At 45.9% G+C, this 13,560-nt stretch overlaps 1 protein-coding gene and 1 pseudogene across 2 annotated transcripts in view; both read right to left on the reverse strand.

Moving 5' to 3' along the window:
- Nucleotides 1–13,560, reverse strand: part of LOC144178049 (lysosomal Pro-X carboxypeptidase-like) — a 164,098-nt gene that overhangs the window by 79,709 nt on the left and 70,829 nt on the right. The gene's annotated exons all lie outside the window — the stretch shown is intronic.
- LOC144178036 (lysosomal Pro-X carboxypeptidase-like) overlaps nt 1–13,560 on the reverse strand; it is a 38,155-nt pseudogene that overhangs the window by 14,121 nt on the left and 10,474 nt on the right. Inside the window, exons 3-4 of the transcript XR_013323926.1 lie at nt 10,429–10,569; nt 204–305 (exon numbers count right to left, since the gene is read on the reverse strand). The product of XR_013323926.1 is annotated as a lysosomal Pro-X carboxypeptidase-like (transcript). The remainder of the gene's footprint in view (nt 1–203; nt 306–10,428; nt 10,570–13,560) is intronic.

Raw genomic sequence — 13,560 nt, forward strand, 5'->3', positions numbered from 1 at the left:
CAATCAACTTTTTATAGAATTCGGAGGAAGCTGATAACTTGCGTGAAAGATAATATTTATTCACTTCGTGATTAGTTTTAATTTAGCATTCGCACGTAATTTTAGTTGGTTCCAAATCTGTGAGCCGACATTACAGTTAAGGATCTCTCGGGCTGTGTACAGAGGATTGCGTTCAGGCCCGTATACTGCCCCATTTTACTTGCCTTGAAGGAGTCATTTCCGAATGGCAGGGAGCTTCCTTGGTAGCGGTGCTCGCCGAACACAACCAGTGCCTGGAACTCTGGAGCCCATTCCCACATTATTCCCTGAGGGTGGGGTGAGAAAAAACAAAATTCGTTGTTCGGCTGTCTTCGAAAGCGATACCCAATCGGTTAGGAAAGATTCCGCCACCTTCCCAATTGAGATGCGAAGACTCAGGCAACAGTGGAGCTGGTGGCTTTCATCAGCTTTAACTTGGGTTTTCTTCGGTCGTCCCCTTTCTTAGGAGAAGGATTCAAAAGTGAAGCTTTCTGTATAAAAACGTAGTTAGAGTCTTTGATCTACCCTCTAAATTTGAAAAACCAAACTACAAAAGTCCCAAGCGAAAGTCCGCTTCGACTCAGCCAAATTCCTAAGCTAATGCCCAAGCTACGAAAGGAAAGGAAATGGTGTACGCCGCGAGTGCGATGATAGCCTAATCGCACAGACGCCGGATCCGTAACGTGAAAGGCCGAGGTTTATTTGCGAGGACTGACAGCTCTTTTAACACCGGAGGTGTTCTAGTTGGGCGTAATGTAAAGCCGCAACCACATGCAGCGTATTTACGGCGTTTAGGCGCGTCGGCGCGCGTCGCCAAAATGCATCGGGCGCCAGCCGACGAGCGAGCAACGCTGATGTCTATGCTGGCCAGTTAGGCTGTTTTCAGACTATCGACGTAACCACCGTATCGTGAGCTACGGACGTAAAAACCGTCGTGTCACGCCGTTAGGTTGGCTGAGGCGTGAATGACGTCATTCTGCAGAGATATTACGATAGTTGCGGCAACAGTCTGATCCAGGCCTTATCGACGACGACGCAGCTCGAGAAAGCTTGGGAAAGCGGGCGACAGCGTCTCGTGGTTTGTAGTCATTACTTTCAGGCAAAAAAATATATTTATTTTTATTCTGCGGTAATCGGATGCCTTGAGATAAATTGAGAGCTATTTGTGTTGGAAAGCGCTTATTCATTCATTCTTTGTTTGGCTTTCATCGCAGATATCAGGGATTTGCGACAGCTTTTTGATAGGCAAATAAGGGAGCTATATATGGCTGCATCGTTTGTAGTGTTAGCATGAAGGGGATTGTCTGCAAGTTCGGTGCATGAGGAGCAAGCTTTGTCAACGCCATAATTCTAGCGGCGTATTCCATTACATTCGCGACTACATTAGATTGCGCAGGGGAGAATGCGGAGGCGCGACAGCTTTTCTTTATTAAAATAAGCATAGTTTGCCTCTTCCGACTTCCAACATTTCTCAAATACGGCCTAAACTAAACACACCCGACCATATTCGTTGGCAGCCACGGTTAGTATACTGAATTCTTGGCCTCCGCCATGTCGGGTTGCGTGGTCGAGTTTGGGTGTTGGGCTTCTGTTTAGAAAGTCCGTGGTTGGAATCTTTGGACAACTTCGCTGTTTTTTATTCTTTTGCGGTGAAGGTTCCATCCGCTTTTTTTACAGGGAAAACAAAGATTGGCAGAGCACCTTGCCTTTTAATCTACAAGTGACGTTCGACTCAGTAGCAATGCAGCACTGAAATTTGTTTTGTGTACATTTTCAATTGCAGAAGCGGTTGATACATATAGGCAGGGCACCAATTTGCAAAGAAATAAATTGATCGAATTGCGTTTTTGTTTATCAGCCTCTCTTATTTTGCTCAGGTTTGATTGAAATAACTTGAAATACATTTTGCAGCATTTTAATATCACCGATGATGGAGCCCGATCTTCATGACAGTCACCGTGCGGGGTGGGGTGGTTCACACGAGCGCGAAGCTATTCGGACTCAAGTTGAGGCCACAGTCAACGACCATGCAATACACCCTTTGAAAACCACCTTGGTGACCTAGTGTTGCCTGTGAAGAAAAAAAAACGCGGTACACTGCGCTGCTACATTTACTAGTGATGGATGAACAAAATCACGAAACACGACATAAACCAACTCTGATGATGGGCGACGCCTCATGGCCACCTCTCCCACGCGAAGTACATCTCCTCGATGGACCTGAAGACACGGTAACGGCAAATCGAAGTAAATGAGAAGGACCGTGAGGTTTATAACGCGGGACTGGCTGTACGCGTTCAAGATGAGACCCTTTGGACTGTGCACAGCACCGGCAACGTTCCAAAATCATGGACAGTGTTCTAGCCGGCCTACAATGCCGGCCTACAATACAATGCATATGTCCCACAATGCACACCTGTCTCGCATACCTCAAAGACGTGGTCGTATAAGCCCGGGGCTTCGACGAGGGTCTGAAAACGTTGGAGTCGGTAATTGAGGCACTAACAACATCTAGATTAATGCTGGAGCCAAAAAGTGCAGCGTCGCCTACGAGGAACTGAGGCTTTTGGGCCATGCCGACAACGCCGAGGGAGTTCCGGCTGATCCGGCCAAAACTTCAGCGATCACCAACTTTCCGGGGCCGAAAAACAAGAAAGGCGTGCGCAGGTTCCGCGGAGTTTCCGCATACTATCAGCGCTTCCTTCAAAACTTCGGAAAAATTGCTGAACCTCTCATAAGCCTTCCTAAAGACAGGGTTCAGGTCTGCTAAGAGGAAGAGCAGTCGAATTCTTTCAGCGAGCTTTAAAACCGCCTATAGGGACCGCCTGTGCTTGCGAATTTCGACGAGTATACCGAGAAAGAAATGCACACAGACGCCGGTGATGTAGGCTTGGGGGCTGTCCTCGTCAAAAAGCAGAGGGGCTGCGAAAAAGTAACCGCTTACGCCAGCCCCGGTCTGTCAAAAGAAAAACAAGACTATTTATTATCTGAGAAAGATTGCCTTGCCATCATATGGACCATTTTACCCTGGCTGCTGCTAACGGCACTCTTGGATTACTTACACGAACCGTCAAGCAAGCTCCACCACTCGTAGGAAAGCAGGCATACACCACAATTTCTCGCCTGAAAATTGAATATGCGGCTGCTATTTGGGATCCCGATCAGGTATACTTAGCTGCTAACTAGGAAGCCCTGCAGAACCGTGCTGCCCGTTGTATTTTTTTCGGATCATTCCTCATTCACCATCGTTACAACCTTTAAAAAACGGGCCGATGTACAATCCTTGAGCCTTCGTCGAAACACTCCCGCTTCTCTGCATTTCATGAAATTTTCCTCGTCTGCGCACACCAGATGATTCTTTTATGTCCTCTCCGCTTATCGTTACTCGCCGCAGTCACCCTAACAAAGTGAAACACATTTTGTATCGGCAATCCACATACGCCCAATCCACATACCACGCACTATCGTTGATTGGAACAATTTACCCTCGCACATAGCAATAGAAACTGATGTAGCCAAGTTCAAGGAAATAATTTGCACAACAGCGCCGCGCTGGTTAATGTGTTGTGTTTTTTTTCGCTGTGTATTCTTGACATTTTTTATGTGTTGTACGTTGTTGCTTGCTCTCCAAGTTTTTATGTACGTTGTCTATTCTTATGCTTTGCTTAAATCGCTCCTTCAACTTTCACATGCAGTGATGAACTGCTTTGCTTTGTTGCGTGATAAAAAAAAAACTTTTGGTTGTTTGCTATACCTGAATGCACATGTACTCTGGTTGTTTCTCGAAGCCCTTCCCTATGTAAAACCCTTCTTCGAGGGCCTTGGGAGGTTCCCGTTTGAACCCATTCCCATTTCATCCTTCCCGCTTGTTCCGTCCCGTTTCAACCCCGCGCAAAACGACCTTCCCGTTTCACCCTTTCCCACTTGGCCCGTTCCCGTTTGAACCCATTCCCATTTCAACCTTCCCGTTTGTTCCTTCCCATTTCAACCCGGAGCGAAAAAACCTTCCCGATTCGTATTTTCCTGTTTAGTCCGTTCCCGGAATAACGTACGCAGTCTATGAAACATTATAAAAATATTTTCATATTGTTTTACATTTGGTTACAATTAAAGTCATACCAATTAACAAATATTTTAATCTTTTAAATTCACAAAGTCTAACAAACAAATCTTTTAAATTAACAAACCAATTAACAAATTTACAAACACGTCGCTTATGAAAACGAAAATAGCAAAATACCTAAATGCACTTAACTAAATGTATTTAGGTCGCGAGGGTCGCCCTGCGTCTGCCCTCGTTTGCACTTGTTCGGTCGACTGACTCTCGTCTCTAGCCTCTTTAGATCCACCCCCAGAACACCAGGCCCTTGAGCTTTATTACATTAAAACAACGCCATCATGACCGTGTCCCGAAAGAGTGTGAGGAGGAACTACTAACACACACGATCAACCAAAGGTTTATACACAAACATATATTTTATCGACACTCTCGAGCTAACTTTAACTCAAGCTTAAAGATATTCCTCAAAGGACGAGTAAATAACTAATAAAAACCAATTATTGAAATCCCACCCCTCAGAAAAGACAACAAATGTTAAAAGTGAACTAAATAAATCAAAACTATCTGATACTCTGTAACCGAAAATGATAAAATCAAAAAGCCCAGAAAAGCGCCACGGAAGCCCAAATGAAAAATCGCAAAAACACCCTCACTTTTAAAGAAATCGTATTTGGTGGACTAACGCATTTAATCGTTATAATAGCGCAAGTGTACATCAATGTCCAAAAGAAACAGATGAAAACTATAAAAGATAAAAATATGTATAAAAATAAAGTAATATGTATCTGGATACATATGTCACATCTGGCTATAAAAAATCGCAGTCATGAGAAGCGGCGAAATTTATAAACTTAGCTCTGCGTTTTATTGATTCTATTTATTCCCGTCACTCTAGTGTACTCAATTTGAATAATAGAGCAAACCTTCAGAAACTTAAGCAGCGCCGAGTCGTATCTAGCCTATTTTTTTACTACAGAAACGTAAATTGTCGTGGGAATACTACCTCCAAGGGCCTTTCAGGCGTTTAGCGAGAAGACATCGTAGTAAAAATATTAGGCAGCCAATCAGCTGAATTACTATTCGAAAGTTCTCTTTGTTTCCACGTGCAATTTCTACTGGAATAAGTTAACTGAACGAACAGTGAACTCGGTATCGTTAGAAAAATTTTCCCCACGCATTGAAAATGTGTGTTCTGATTGAATCGTGGTGTTGTAAAATTGAAATACATTACGAATGCATATCGTTGTTCGTACCCCTTTGCGTTCGGACCTCTTTGCGTCAATTACATATTTATGTCTTTTACTTATTTGTGTTGGGCGTTTTTAAACTATGCCAACCAATACTGATGTGTTTTTATGTTCACTCCTGCATGAGCCCGACCAGGTCGTAAAATATCGGTAAATAAATAAGAAATCTGCCCATTACTCACATAGGAAAGCATTAGTAGTCAATTCTCCGATTTCTGCACATGTTTTTGCCTTTTTTAAAGTCTCTTCTACGGACATCTTTGATCTATAGATCTCTCGAAACCGAAGATAAAGCTACGCTCCAAAGAATGAGCATACGAGCGGCTGATAAATAAATTGCTGCTGCACGTACGAACACCAACTGCCGAAAAATCCAATTCGTGCATTACTCAAGATATTGGGTATCCTTCTAGTACACTTTCGACGCTACAAATTTTGTGTCAAAAGGGCAGTATCGGCCTAAGGCATTCAGAAACTTTTATCGGCCGGAAATATCGGTCGATTCTGGAAAATTTGCTGCATACAAGTTTTCAGTGCATGACCCGTTGCTTGTAAGCATATGCACATTTTGGAGAACAGTTTCGAATGCGGTAACGCATATTTTCAGAAATACAAATGCGTGGGAACGATGCGGGTTCAAATGAGAAGGGCGCTTTGGGAGCGGGTTGTAACAGGAAGGGCGTTTTGGGCTGAAACAGGAAGCGCCCAAGCGGGAAGGTCGTTTCGGGAACGGGCGCACACGGGACGCGTCAAGCGGGAAGGGCGTTTCGGGAATGGGTTCAAACGGCAAGGGGTCAAACGGGAATGGGTTCTTTCGGGCTACACCCAGGGCCTTTAGGGGTGTTGTAAATAAAATAAATAATAAATAAATTTCTGAGTTTCGCCCCTATGTCTCCAGCAGTTCATTTGATGTGGTAACAGACCACAAGGCAGTGTATTGGCTTGCAAGCCTGAAGAACACCTCAGGCCGCATTGAACGATGGAGCCTGCGGACGCAGAAATTTTACGTGGCCATCGTTTACAAATCTGACTAGAAACATTCGGACGCCGACTGTCGGTCCCAGGATCCTCTCGACCCACGCCATGGGACTCCGACGAATAAGTTTTCTTTTTCAGCAACGCAACGGAAAGCGACCTAACCTTCCAACTGCGTGCGGACCCCGAGATGGGCGTCATGATCGACTACCTCGGAGGAATCAACGTTCCCGTGCCAAGAACATTTAGACGCAACTCGGCTGCATCCTCCCTGAAAGATTGATTACTAGTGAAGAACTTGTATTTTTCAACTTGTATGAAGAAGTTCAATCACCCTTTTATTTTAGCAAGGAGTCAATGCACTCTTAGAGGGGGCGATGTCGTGAACTATACCATTTGGTTGGCTTATTGTGTTTTTTGACAAAATCTGTGGGGAACAGCTGTCTGATGTAAGTTAGAAGTGAAGGGCAAGTTTCCGTATCTCTGTTTCGTATGACGCGCTGGCTATCTTCTTTGATAGGAAGAGTGTGTCGCCTGTCGTCGCTTAAATCGAATGTTCGTCTTTCATTGTCAACGTTCTACATCTGATTCAATGGTTCTCGTAGGATTAAAGTCGAATTGTAAATGCTCACAACACAAACACCCGCGGCACTCGATTCGCCGGTGCCAGTCCGCCCACATCACTCCGTTGATTGCATCTACGTTCGTGTAGTTTCTATGAGCTTCAGCGGACCAAAAGTTCACTCCAGTAATCTCTGCTCCTTGAAGGAACCTCTATTGTCTCTCCCTATGTGGCAGTATGTACCAGAATAAACAAATAGCGCCATTTATTTTCGTGAATGTGAAATTGAAGCTTGGCTTAATTACAGTAACAACGTTGGGAACAGTGGCTGTCCAAGTAATACCAATTGTGCGCCGTTATTAAATTTGTAAGAACCATATTTTTCGATTTTTGTGTTCTTGTTCTTATTTCCGTGTTCGTATTTCATTTATCTATGAATGTTCGTGAATGGTGAAGCAGCCTACGTTGCAGGCTTTGAAACGCTGCTTTTGATCCACTCTCGATCAAATTCCATTGATCTAGATGGGATCCATTGCGTAGGCGGCTGGCGTACCACGTATCGGCTACCTTCCTATTCGGCGTGAAGCTCGGCGGTCGTATATGATGATGCCCGATCAAGGGGATAGAAGAACGTCTCCTTGCCGAGGGAAGAGAGATTCCGCAAAAACTGAGCTGAGTTGTACATGAGTCGTTTGTAAACATGTGGTTTGCGCCACAGTACAGCCGGCTAATGTGGTGAAGTGTTAACTGCAGTAGTCCACATCGAGGCATGCTCTTGTCGGAATCGATTCCGGAATGTCCCATATGACATCTAGCGACGAATGCATCCAGGGAGTGAAATTAGATGCCCTTGCTTTTGGTGCCTAGGAGGGAACGGAAAAATATAATGTCTTGGGTGTTTATCCGAAACCCAAATCAGCGTTTTTAACCGTGCGGGGTATTATAGCAGTTCTCGCGTGCAGACGATGTCGTGGATGCATTCGCAAAGCTCCCGCTCACAACCTAAAACGAGAAATATTGAAGCTTCTCTACTCGACTACGCTATTTACTCGTCTAAAGAGCATTTGGAACGTTCTATTTAAGCTTGAAGGCGCCCACACTAGGGGTCTTTGGATTTGATGACATGGGCTGAAAGATGGAAGCTAGTGTAACACTGGCTTTTTCGATTTGTCAGTGGAGCTACAGCGGCTAAGGAGCGTACGTCCACACCAGTGTTTGTCCTCACGATGCCTCCACCTTCATGACCGGCTTTCACTCAACTCTACCAATACAAATGGTCGCAGAGGAAGACGTACCCAGATGCCCCACAACGAGCAATACTCAAAAACATCCGCTCTTCAACCACACTGTTGAAATGTTCATGAAAAGTTAATAGCCATTGCATATACTACGCCCATCAGAATGTAGTGCATCTCTTCTCACATTCCCTCTAGATGATCATTCTGTGCATCTATTATCGGAGCAGGGCTCAAATATCTTTTTGATGACGCTCTAGCTAACACTGTATACTAAAGTAATTTTTTCTCTTTGTATAACACACTAACTTTATTGCGTTTATATTGTAAGCACTGCAACAACTCCCCTCTGCAATGCCTTCGGGCCATGAGGGCAAATAAAATAAAAAATAAAAATGGGACTGCCCTCATTGCTTGCACTAATGCTGAGAACTTGTAACGGCCCCTTCATACGCCAAATTGAATCGCTTATACCAGCAGACCGATTATTAGGCCATAAAATGTCTGTTTTCTATACCGAGTACCAGGCATGGGTGGTTTCGCTGGGCCGGCCTCATTCTTGCCCAGAAGGCCTCACGCTTTCCTCCTAAATTATTTCGCACATTCATCTTTGATCCCCATCTCAAGTAAAGGTCTGCTGCCCGATTACCAGGGTCGCTAGCTATATCTGCGACTGTCTGTTACATTGCGCAGTGGTGGAGGCCACAGCAACCGAGTTTAGGTCTTAGTTCTCCCTCGCGGAAGAAGTTGTAGGCCTGAAGCATAACAAGAGAGGAAGTCAATGCTTCTTCTGGCTGCTGTCGCACCCAAACTCTCACTAACTGCTGCAAGCTCACAACGAGAATAAAATTTTCAGAGACTAACACTGATTGGTGTGCTGTGCAGGTATTGCCTAACAACTGGCAATGAATAATTAATATTTTATCGAAATATGAAAGGGGCGTACTGCTTCCAAAGGAGAAGCTATGGTGGTGGACTTGAGCATCTTCCAGAATCGGTGAGGTGGAAGTGTTTAAAAGTAGGTTTACGGACGTAATATTCGTCCCTGTAATCAAACAAACACCCATTTACCCGTTTTCAACACCATATAGAAAACCGAGGGTGTGGTAGTCTGTTCAAACACTTTTTGCAACAAAAACAGTGCAAAGCTATAAAATAGGGTTTGAATCCTAAGAAAACTGATGTAAAGACTTGAAAACACCATTACACCTATATTAAACCTTTCGTAGGTGTTCAGGGTTTAAAATTGTTTAGTGCCTAGTTTCGTGAGGGTTTTGTTTGTGTTTACGGCAACTCATTAAACCGACTTACGTCTTTTGATTGCTAGTGGACCATCGAGCTCGCCGGGAAAGATTTCAGATTTGCCGAGCTTTCACAAAAAATGTGAGGTAGACAGAATCGCGGAGAAATTCGGAGTGCACAGGAGAAGGGACTTAGAGGGTTCTGAGGAAGAGCGTCGGACCATAGACCTTTCTGAACGTGTCTTCTATACGTCACCGCGTGGTCTTAGAGCTTCATTCTCCACCAGAATGGGGAGAAAGCACCTGGCCCCAGTGGCGGGCGGCCGCTATTTCAAAAGCCTAATGGAAACTGAAAGCGCAAATTAGACACGCACAAAGAAAGGGGACAACAGGACGAGCGCTAGTTGCATAATGGAAACTGAAAGCGCAAATTAGACACGGACAAAGAAAGGGGACAAGAGGACGAGCGCTAATGCATAATGGAAACTGAAAGCGCAAATTAGACACGGACAAAGAAAGGGGACAACAGGACGAGCGCTATGCATCACCATTATGCATCACCAACAGGCCCAAACCATGACCCTTTTAGAAAGCACACCACGACACAACAGCCCAGATCGGCAGAAAGATCAAAAGGCAGTTCAAAATAAGGTCAACACGAGATCAAACTAACTTTTCGTGCACCGATAACTGGCAAGTTGGTATGAAGACAAAGTGAATAAAACTGACTCACATAGTGACTCTTTGTAATGCGTTTTTCTTCGCTTTTAGTCACTATGTAACCTTTCGTCTTCACATTCTGACAAAATTGTAAGCAACACACTACTTTTCGTATTGTATGTTGTAGGCGCAGAAGACTGTCCGTGACGTACTTTTATTGACATTATGCCCAGCGCAGGGAAAACCACTTTTTCGGTCCCACTTCGCGACCAGAATGTTCTCCTCGTTAGTGAGAAAAGCTTTCGCGCTGCAGTAAGTTCCCAACAGACGATGAGTAACACAATGATTGCGCACTGCTGACTAGGGTTATTATTCCCCCGCAGCGCAACGCACAAAATTAACTTGTCGCTCCCCGGCCCAAAGTACTCACCGTATTGTTTATGAAGGTTTCCACGGGGCTTTCGTTGCCTGCGTAGAAGAAAATTGGTCCACCACTTTTGTTCCAATGCTCGTCGCTCATCGCGTACCGCAGTTGGAAAGTGTCATTGTTGCTGTAGGTGAAGTGATCGACCTGAAATACAACGATACCCGTGAATCCAGTTCTGGTGCTCTGCGACACGTTTTTGGCCAAGAGCAAAGTTCTTGCGCTGATCAAAAAATCCTCAATGACAAATTACAAGCTTGATTTATTAAAAACGCTGCTTTTTGCCGATAACAAGGATAATAATTTTATCGAAAACTTCAAACAAATAATAGAGATAACAAGTAACAAAGATGAATCAGTGGCTAATCTCGTGACATATTACCGCCGGACCTTCATGACGTCACTGAATCTTGCTTGTGCCACAGGCCATAGAGTTTGATACAATAACAACTATAGAGGAATCTGGCGCTTCGATCGTCCGCCGCAATGGGCGTGATGGGTAGTTCTGGATTCGGATTGGCGCTCGATGGCTCGTCGAAGTTGCTATGAATTTAATCGTACAGGATGTTTTGTTTTCATTTTGACTTGCATGGGCGCATTTGCTGGCCTACGCGGGGTGTTGGAAGAAGCGTTCAAAAATACGTTTCTCCTTGAAATGCATTCTGCGCGCGCACTGACACCGCCCTGAGTGGAATGTTTTTTGCCAGAGTTGCGAATTAGGTGGGTTTTCTCAATTCGTGCCGGCGCAGCGAGCACGAAAACACAAATGACGGCACTGCGTGCGGCGAAGTTGTTTTGCGAATTACGAGTGGCGGCGCTGCTCATTCCGCAGCGAAATGTATTTCCAAGCTCATGACGGTTGCGAATTGATTGAACGAGCCACACCTCTCGTGCGATTGCCGGCTCCTACAACGCAGACCAGCAGTACCGGTGGCTGGTAGGACCTCTGCTCGATGAATGTCTCTAATTCAGGCTCCAAACAGACTCCAAAAAGTAATCAGTTTCTTTTTCTAGGAGCGCAAACCTTTTCTTAATCTTAAAAACTGCAAGCGTCCAAACGTTTACGAACAGTTGTTGGAGAAGTCCGTGTACCGCTGTAATTGCCGGCAAATGGCAAACGTAGCCCGCAAACCTCCACGACTCCACGTTTGCTTTTCATTTGAACGCGCTGTTTTCATTCTCATAAAACCTGTTTTTGGTTACTAACTTTTTTATTTGCCATGTAATTTGTAAACAGCCAACCGCGCAGTAAGAGTTTTGTTGAGAAAAAAAAACACAATTTCCGCAGCCCTCAGACCGCGTATTCCCAAACCATATCCCGTAGGGGCCTAGGCCGACCACACCCCACCAAGCAGCGACGCAGCAGAGTGACGTCACTTCCTCTACGTACGCGACTTCATGCGACGTGGAAAAAAACAGTTATATCCCGGGCGCACTATTTTCGGGATAGTGATATGGGAGTCCAAATAGCGGCAAAAAATGTCACTTTTCGAGATCCACTTATGGGGATAGATGAGCAGTTTGTGTCCGTTTCCTGCGACGCATTTTTTAGCTACCATATCTAGATTTCTGTGGTGCCCTGCCTTTCAATACGCGGTCATGGCGTCACAGTTCACGCCTCAACTGCAAGCGACACACACACAAAAAAGTATACAAATGTGTAAACATAAAATCGCAAGAATAAAAATATCAATAGTACAACACAAGTTGCCAAACGCAGCTTCACGTACTACAACGCTTCGTATCGAAAAACACCTCTCGCCCCGTTTATGGACCTTTTGGACAATTCAGGTAGTGTTGGTGCACCCGCTCTGCGTGTCCATGAAGGCGTTGACCGCTACTTCGTCAGGCGGGTTCGCGCGGAACACAGACTCATGATCTGTTGACGCGAGGTCATCTCTGACGACCTCGAGCGGCTGCTCGTGCTCATCCATGAAGCAGAAGTTGTAAGCGGCGCGACAATCGCATGACTGCGCGGGGGACGCGCGTGGCGAACACAATGGACCTTTTCGACGCCAAGAAAACCGCTCATAGCGGCGAATAGGAAAAGCACAGTTGGTGGCTCGTTGAGCCATGGTGGCCGTTGTCTAATATTGCTTATCACGGGGCACGCTCACAATGATAGCTACGAGGGTTGCCTTGCACCACACACCACGCTCCGCTTTGTTAAATTCATGCGCAGAGGATGGTCTTTGAGTTTGTTGTTGACGAAGTTTAGCAAGTTCTTTTATGTCGGTGAGTAACCGTCCGATGACTTGGTGCTTCTTCTTCTTTAGCGATCCCGAGTGCCAACCAGCATCAAGTTGCCATTGAGCCCAGCGTCCCTACGGCATCTGTCAGAAACGGTATCTAAGATAAGAGCGAGCCACCAAAAGTAATGGCGGCACCTGCAAGCGCATGCGGAATTAGAGGTAGTGGAAAAGGTCCATTATGAGAGCGGACCTTGTGATGGTGAGTTCTGCGCGAGTGCGAGGGACAGACGAGTATGGCTCAACTAGCAACAGCATGGGAGACGAGCGACTACAGGCGCGCACGAGAGCGCGGAGAGCGAGCTTCAGCTTCGCAGAGCGTACGCCAGGCTCGCGCTCGGGGTGAAACCATCGGCCGCGGCGAAGCAGCGCGGCCACAAAATGCCAAAACAAATTTTTGTCTTCAATTTAATGAGAGTGCTTTCCGGAACGTGTATAATAGCCACATGTGCGTGAAAGCGTCCACCCGATTGCGCGCACTTGGAGCACCGAGCCGAGCGCTTATCTAGGAATCCAATGCGAGGTCAGCGCCAACTTGCAAGCACGCAAGAAGAGCGCGGAGAGCTCAGGGGCTCAGGTACAAAAGCTTAACTTCTACCACATGTGCGTCAGTTTCCCCAGAGCCGCAGGCCAGCCCCGCGCACGGAGCGAAATCATCGGCCGCCTCAAAGCAGCCGAGACGAAGGGTGGGGGGGGGGGGGGATCCACGTCGCATGAAGTCGCGTACATAGCGAAAGTGACGTCACGGTGCTGCGTCACTGCTTGGGCGGTGTGGTCGGCCTGGGCCCCTACCGAATATGGTTTGGGAATACACGGCCCGTTTCGATACGCAATCCGGTTCCAGAACTACGCATCATTTGACAGTAGCGCCAGTTTCCCCTCTAGATAT

This window comes from Haemaphysalis longicornis, unplaced genomic scaffold (genome assembly GCF_048455015.1).
Source record: "Haemaphysalis longicornis isolate Haplotype H1 unplaced genomic scaffold, Haemaphysalis longicornis Haplotype H1 scaffold_39, whole genome shotgun sequence".
In the NCBI taxonomy this organism is placed as follows: domain Eukaryota; kingdom Metazoa; phylum Arthropoda; class Arachnida; order Ixodida; family Ixodidae; genus Haemaphysalis; species Haemaphysalis longicornis.